The 7,687-nt window shown below is 48.2% G+C and overlaps 2 protein-coding genes across 2 annotated transcripts in view; one reads left to right on the top strand and one right to left on the bottom strand.

Moving 5' to 3' along the window:
- Positions 1-7,687, bottom strand: part of LOC105760850 (uncharacterized) — a 40,960-nt gene that overhangs the window by 11,568 nt on the left and 21,705 nt on the right. The gene's annotated exons all lie outside the window — the stretch shown is intronic.
- Positions 1-7,687, top strand: part of MYORG (myogenesis regulating glycosidase (putative)) — a 28,535-nt gene that overhangs the window by 8,528 nt on the left and 12,320 nt on the right. The gene's annotated exons all lie outside the window — the stretch shown is intronic.

The raw sequence follows: 7,687 nt of genomic DNA on the forward strand, positions 1-7,687 counted from the left end.
AAAAGACCCTATCTTAGAGGCAGAGGAAGAGCAACACCCTGAAGGCTGTTCTGCTCTCTTTGCATGCCATCATGGTGTCATCTCCAAGTTCTAACCAAATTTCCTGTAACTTTTAAAAGTTGCATATGCATCATCACCCCTTACCACTACGGGGACATAGCCTCAGCCTGGGGCTTTACAAAGTGAGAGATTCAGTTCACTTTAGTTAGCAACTTTTGATATGCAGAAAACAGCAGTAGATGGAGCAGAAGTCAAACCTATAGGAGCAAAAACCTCTCCTGCTACCCAGCTGCAGAGCAAATTGAGGGGTAAATTCTCAAAGCATCCCAGGGAACACTTGCTTGTGCAGCAAAGAATGGAAAGTAGCTGGTCAGAGGTGCCAGTCTGAGGTTTGTCTTCAAGGAATAAACATCTGAGCTGGGCAGCCCAAATAGCTGTGGTCCTCTGGTTGAGCGATTTTGAACAGCTCTGGGCATGTAACCTGTAAAACTGCAGGACTGTTCTCCTTGCTGCTTCAGGGACTGAAGGAGCCTTGAAGAACCTCAGTGATCTATATCAATCTTTCCACCTGACATCTCAGTCATAGCAGCAAAATAAAAAGGCTTATTAGCTCAAGGACTTTTCCCATTTTTAAAGAAAATTGATTTCTCCTGATGTCCATTATGGGATTGGTGAGACCATGGTAGCACCACTCCTGGTGGTTTTGGGAAACTGTTCCTGGGTAGCACTGTTCCAGATCTCTGGGACGATGCTCAGCAGGGACTTCTGCTTTTTGCATCTCTCCATGTATGTCAAAAACAGGGTTGCTTGGATTCAAAATATTCCTGTGCATGGGCAGGATACAGGATTGGGGCAACCTCAGAAAGCAGCTGAATGTCAACATGACTGCTACCAAGTTTGCTCTATGGAGGTGAGCAGCTTCCTAGCATATCCCACTCCCAGCCAACTACCACAGGAGCAGGACCAATACTTCTACACTCCCCATGCTGCTAGCATGCTCTGAGCTCACTCACTTCTGTTGGGAAGGAGCAGCTGAGACTGGAAGGAACATTAGTGCTTAGGAGGTCACTTTGCCTGCCTCCCTCCCTGAGAAGGTTTATTCATCCACTACTCACAGCAGCTTAAAAATACTTTATAAAAGCTGCCGGCATGATGCCACAATGTCCCTGGCCCAGCCATCCCAGCACCTTGCCAGCCTGTCCCTCACTCTTCCTCAGTCTTCTGTACCCTTGTGTTTAATCCCATTTTAAATGCTGCCCTGAAATGTGCCTGTTGGCACGTGTTTTACAGCTGGTGTGTTCTTGAGCTTTGCAGCCCAAGAAACGGGTCAGCAAGAAAGCAGGTTAAAACCCAAGAGGCAGTTCTCTTCCCACTTTACAGCTACCCCAAAGGAGGAGAAACTTACCCTCAAGCCAAGGAAGGAGGTAAATGCATCCCAAGCTCAGCCTGAAAAGCTCCATGATCTGCCAGCACAGTGGGGGACAAGGAGCCCTGAAAGCCTCTCACCCACAAGGTGTGCCAGGCAGCTCACTTTTACCCCTTTCTCTGTCATTCACAGCAGAAAAACCCTGCTGGGAAGAGAAAAACTCTTTTGTCTCAGCAGTGGAGGCTTGGCAGCTGGCTTATCAGCAAAGGATCAGCTTGGAGTCAGAGTCCTGCTCAGCAGTTGTCCCTTAGGAGAAATCATATGACAAGCCAGGATGGGGGGGACGCTGGACCGAGATGCTTGTGGCCGCTGGGCTTGGCTGCTTGGCAGCAGTGATTGCTCCCAGCAATGACAGACGCATGCTAAGCAGGTTGGCCCGCTGCCTTTGCCAGGGCTGGGAGCAGAGGGAGATGCAGGTCTGGCCTGGCAAAAAAAAGCAAGTTTAGCAGGAGTCCTCAGAAGGGCTTGGGATGTGTCTGCTGAAACCCTGCACAGGGTCGTTTTCTCTTTAGAGAGAATTATTCCTGCCAAGAGGATTTTAGGCAGCGTTATCGCTCATGGCAGAGATAAAGGCTCACAAACCAGCTGTGGTTGTCCTAGAGCCAGAGAGTGATGGAAGAGGGGGAGTTGAGCTCCTGGATGGGGGAGCAGGCTCCTGCTGTGGGCTTACCCTGATCATCATCCAGAGGGTTGCTTGGGTTGAATTTGGCTTTTCATGCATCACTTTGGGCTCTGCATAGGGAGGAAACCTCACGTCCCTCCCAAAGAAAAAGTAGCAAAGGCTGACAGGTAAACAGCAGCAGGGCAAGTGAGAGTTGCCATTTTGCTAGCAAGATGTTCAGCCACATCCTCTCAGCTCTTGTCGGTCTCATATGCTTGCTGAGGTCATTCTCACTTTAATAAACCATTAAGCCTTTTGCACAAAAACACTTAAAAAATGGTGTCTTCACTCTCACTTTTGGGGTCCAATCCTGAACTGCATCAAAGTCACAACTCCCAGCTCTGCCCATGAGACCAGGAGTCAGCTGGAGGATTGGGAATGGCTTCCTTTAGCGGCCAAGCTGTCAAATAAAAATGTTGCAGTACTGGGATCCATGCAAGGGCATGGTCTCAGGTCAGGGCTTTGCAATGGGGCAGCTCCCTACTTTGTGCGCCAGATGATGGCTCCCAGCTTTCCCACTATCAGAGGGGTAACCTGGCTTCAAACAAGATATAGTAAAGGATATTCTACAACCAAACAAAGGGGAAGCTTGGGGTAAATTCTTGCCCTGCTGAGGTTGGTCTTGCCTGACTGTAGCACTGTGTGTAAGAAAAGTACCAACTGGTTTCTTTGTGATTACTGTGGGTTCCATCCCCCCCCCCTTCCCGAAACAGGTCAAATTGTAGTAATTTGCAGGCATTTTTAATTTAAAAAAAAATGCAGATGTTAAATTCTCTGCTACTTGACTGGGACTGAAAATGCAAACAGTCTTCATTGCATCTCCTTGGCACCAGACTGAGGAGAGCCCACACCAGAAACCAATGCCATATTTAAGCCCTGGAGAAAACTGATCAGTCTAAAAGCAACCTGTCAGCACAGACTGGAAAAGAATCAGCTGAACATTAGCCACTGAGATTTTTAGGGTTTCAGGGCACCACTTTGGCCTGATTTCTTATATGTGCAAGAAAGTACTTGCATATAAAATTACTCTGTAGCCTTAGAGCCCCTTCTTCCCCACTGCACTGGCTTTCTCAGGGAATAGTGTAGCCTCATGCATACAGAGGCTTTCTTCAAATTGTTTTCACAGCTTTTCCTGGGATGTCCCTAGGAGAGAGCAAGCTCTTTTCCAGCTGTGGCCTCTCCCATGTAGAGCAGGAGAGTCCTGTAATTGCTGACCCTCAGTCACGTAATTTCCACATCAGTTAGTCCTTGACAGCCCAAGTCCCATGGAGCAGCCTTGTTCTTGTCTCCATCATCAGTTTGATGGGTGCATTGCTTTTTCTCATCGTGTTGCAGCTCATGGTGAATTTAATCAGAGTGAAGTAATGATCAAGTGAAACTTCATCTCCAGATTGTGGTGTGGTGCTGGCCACCACACCATCACACACAGGGGTCACTCACCACACACCAAGTGCTGCCCTGTCGGGTGTGGGACAGGCACTGCTTTCCAGCACACAACAGCTAGCAGAGGAAGTGGAGACAAAGACTTTGCTAGCTCTAAACCTGTGGGATGCTCAGGGACAGCACAGCCTGTTACACTTTCACCCCAGCCTTGTTGCCAGCACAGGGCTTTGTGATACTGGAGACATCAGGAAGAGGCTTAAAATCTGAGCTCAAAATTCTTACAATTTACCCTTAGTGTTTTCCCAGTGAGAGGGCTGGTGTTCTGAGGAGTTTGTTCAGAATTTTAGAGGTGAAATCCTCATCTTTTCAAAGGTAACATACTTTGAGCAAGACGGAAATGCTCATTGGCTTTCTTTTCAGCTCTCTGGACTTTGGCAGGTTTTCTCTGCATTGGAACTTTTGATCACAGAGATCAAATGGCATCAGATATTTAGTAAAATAACTACATTAAAGATCCTGTATCTCCAAGAAGGGATGCAGAAGGAAAAATAAATTTTTACATACCAAAATGCTCCTGTGGCTGGGAAGTGGAGCTAGTCTTGGATAAAGCAACAGCACCAGAGATGCCTAGGTTTAGATGAGTCCTTGCAGACCGGCTCCCATGTGAGCAGCAGACTGAGTCTCTGGAGAGCCCAGAGCAGATGCACTCAGCCTGTCTGAGAGCCTCATCTCCCATTGTGGGTACTGCATTGTACAGGACCCCTCATCCTGGCAGGCAGCTGGCTTAACCCATGCAGAGCCTGGAGCATCCCTCAAGAACCCACCTGGTCCTGCCCTCATGGTAGGTCTGACTCATTGTCACAAGAAAATAGCAAGCAAGAGCAGTTCCCCTTCAAGAATTGAGTTTCATCATATCTTTGCTATTGCAGGCAGCTCCCAGGAGCTTCATCTCTAAGAGGAGCTGCTAGCTGAGCCCAGGTCTAAGTGGGAGAAAGCCCAACAGAGACCCAGGTGACTACCTGGCTCATTCCTTCACCTGGCATGAGCTCAGCCATCTGACTTCATTCAAAGCAGACTGAGATGACAGCACTCTTTTTTCCCCCCTGTTTTCCTGTATTTCCACAGTACCCTAGACTGTTCACATAGTTGCAGCTGTGGCACACAAGGACCATTTTTCCCCTCACCTGTGCTTTGCTTATCCCTCCTTGTTTGGTTTGTTTGAGGGGAAGTTATCTCAAAGTCCTCCTGAAGCTTCTCACGAGCACTGATCTTGGTAAACAGGGTCTGATGAGCTCGGTGCTACCCAGGAGATGCCTGATGACCCCACAGCCCTGGGACAAGTCTGGCCATGGTCCCTGAGTTTCAGCCCGGGCCACTGGCTCGGCAGATGGAGCTCCTTCCCAAGGATTTGGGCAGAGCGGCTACCAGACTGCAGTGGGATGCTGTGGCCACTACTGGCGGCTTGAAGCAGTGCATGGACACTATATATCTTTAGGAGTCAGAGAAAGATCTGAAACAGGGAAAAAAATTGATTTTGCAAGGGTTTTTTTCTGCTGGCTTTGGAAGAGGAGTTTGAACAAGAAGACAGGAGTGGATCTTCCAGTTCCTGCTCCTATAGCAATTAGGAATTAAAGACCTGTGCAGTAAACTCTGCCTTTTTTCCCAGTATTGAGGGACTGGAATGCTCTGGATCAGGAAAAACCTCAGGTAATATTAGTGCTCTAGACCTGAGCTGGCTTTGCAAGGCTCCAGGGGGCTTATGACACTGTCAGGCTTGCCCAGGGTAATCAGCTTTGCAGCAGCACTCTGTACAGGCAGAAACCAGCAATGGCTGTGCAGCCACCTTCATGCTGAGGTGAGACAAAACCCCTCCAGGTATCAGGAACAGGGCAGAGTCCCCCAAATCAGGATGGTTTCCAGAAAAATACCTGCTCCAAGTTGTCTGGTGGTGTAAGCTGGTGAAGGTCTCTCCATGTACAGGATACAGCCACAGGCCTTGCAGCTGGTCCAACTCTGTGGCTGGCATGGGGTTAATATGAACCAAACTGCTGCTCCAGTCCAAGGAGTTGGGTGGGATCCCCATGGGCCAAGGGCTGAAGCAGTGAGGCCCATCATCCCCCTCCATCACTGGAGCTATCAGGTATTTCTAAATCCCAGACCTGGGGTGACGTGTGCACTCAGCATTAGGGCTGGTATCCTCCCTGCTTCAGGACACAAATGGGTGCATTTCCAGATAGAGCAGGACCCTGCACCACTCTGAGGGACAGACTCTGACTGTGTCCTTTCTCTCCACCTCCTCATGCTGCTGCAGGTGTTCTGTAAGTGCTGTGTGCTGCTGGCAGAGATTTTGTTGTCCCTATCTGCACCACATGGACCGCAGAGCAATGTCACCCTCTGCAGCCACCCCCCAGCCACTTCCATCTTGTGTTAAGCCTTGTTGGGCTTGTGGCTAATCTGTGACAGCTCATGTGATAACCTTGGCTCTCCCTCCTCAGCTGCAGAGGCAACAGATACCTCTTTTCTCACACCATCTATATGCACAGAAAAAAATGGTGAGCAAACCTCCCCTGAGTCCCTTTATTGTCAATAAATCCTCCATACATCACCCATATTTGTCAACCTGCTGTGGGAAATGAGAACTAATGGGAACTGATTTCTACTTTGCGTGACTTTTATGCTAAAAAAGTCCATTTTAAACAGTCTAAAAGGGTTTGGTAAATGATTAATCAGTTCCTGCAGCATTTGACAGGGCAGTAGTTTGTTTATGGCTTATTATGTTTAGCTACCTATGGCTTTGTCTGCTAGGACATGTTGTATAATCTCCCTAAAAGCAGCTGATAGTGACTGCTTGATAACCTGTAAAAGGAACTTCAATATACAAAACTGTCCTTCTGTTTATAGGAGGAATTGTTTCCTGATGGGTTCTTTAAAGAGTGATGCTCTCCCTGAACTACTAGGAAGATAACATATGCAGAATCACAGAATATCCTGAGTTGGAGGGGACATACAGGGATCATCCTTTAAGCCAATTCTTAAGTGAATGCCCCATACATGACATTGGTGCTCTTAGCAGCAACTGAGGCACCCTCAGAGTCTTAGAATGCTGAAAATCTGAGGATTCAGGAATCACATAGCTGTAACCTGAATACAGGCCTGACAAGACATGAGGTGTGACACATGTGACAAGAGAGCAGGGGAGGTTCTGGGGATAAGTTTGGTCTGGGGAAAGGAGACTCTGAGGGTAGATGCATTAAGGGGTTTAGGTGTGTAGCTGCCCTTTGAGCTGGCTGATTTGTGTTTCATCACTTGAAACCCTTGAAGCTCCTGTTTAGCTATAAGAGGGTCTAAAGTCCTGGCTCATTTTCAGCTTATCACAGTTATGTCAATGTTTAATCTGTGCATGCTAAATGCTGCTAAGATCCTTGGAGTGAGGAATCCTGGCTTCTTTCAGCCTGGAGGACAGACAGGCCCTGATCCATACCTGCTAGCACCTGATAAAGCAGCCCAAATATAACACACCAGTGCTGGCATCCAGAGGACATCTGGCTTTCAGGGGACTGTGGGAGATTTCAGCCCAGCCTGGCTTGAGACCACTTGCACTCTGGGTGGGTTCATAAAGCACCCACCAGCGCAGAGAGGCTTTCCATGGCCCAGTTAAATATTCACAGGTAAGGGTCTCTGTGATGCCATAACCCCATGGATGGAGCAAGGATAGAGCTGGATCTGGGCTCTGGGTCACCCCTGTGCACCCCTTAGCAAAAGTCCTTCTCATCATCCCTGGGCATCACTCAGGCTGTCAGCTAGGCCAGCAGACATTTAATGCTTTCTGGAGACATAAGTCTTAAAAGATGGGAGTGCAGCTTCAGAAACTCTTTTACCCTGGTGGAATCTATGCTAGGAATTCCAGTTTGATCCTGTGCTGCCTTGAGAAGTACCAGTGCCTGCTGTCCCCACTGACCACTCACATCTCACCTCTTCTCTGTGAGGGGAAGGACTGGGGTACCAAGATGCCATCCTACAATATCATAGGAGTGAGGAAAACCCAAAAAACCCTGGAGACAGGATGGCTTGGCTCAGGAGCTCTGGCTTGATTGTATATTAATTTTTTGCCCCTGATCTTCTGCTCCTGGGGAAATCAAGGGATTTAGAGCCACTCTCTGGGAGTGAAATCACTGCATAGAAAGCTTGCAAACTTCCCTCACATCCTTTATTCTTGG

The sequence above is a fragment of the Taeniopygia guttata genome, chromosome Z, assembly GCF_048771995.1.
Source record: "Taeniopygia guttata chromosome Z, bTaeGut7.mat, whole genome shotgun sequence".
NCBI lineage: Eukaryota > Metazoa > Chordata > Aves > Passeriformes > Estrildidae > Taeniopygia > Taeniopygia guttata.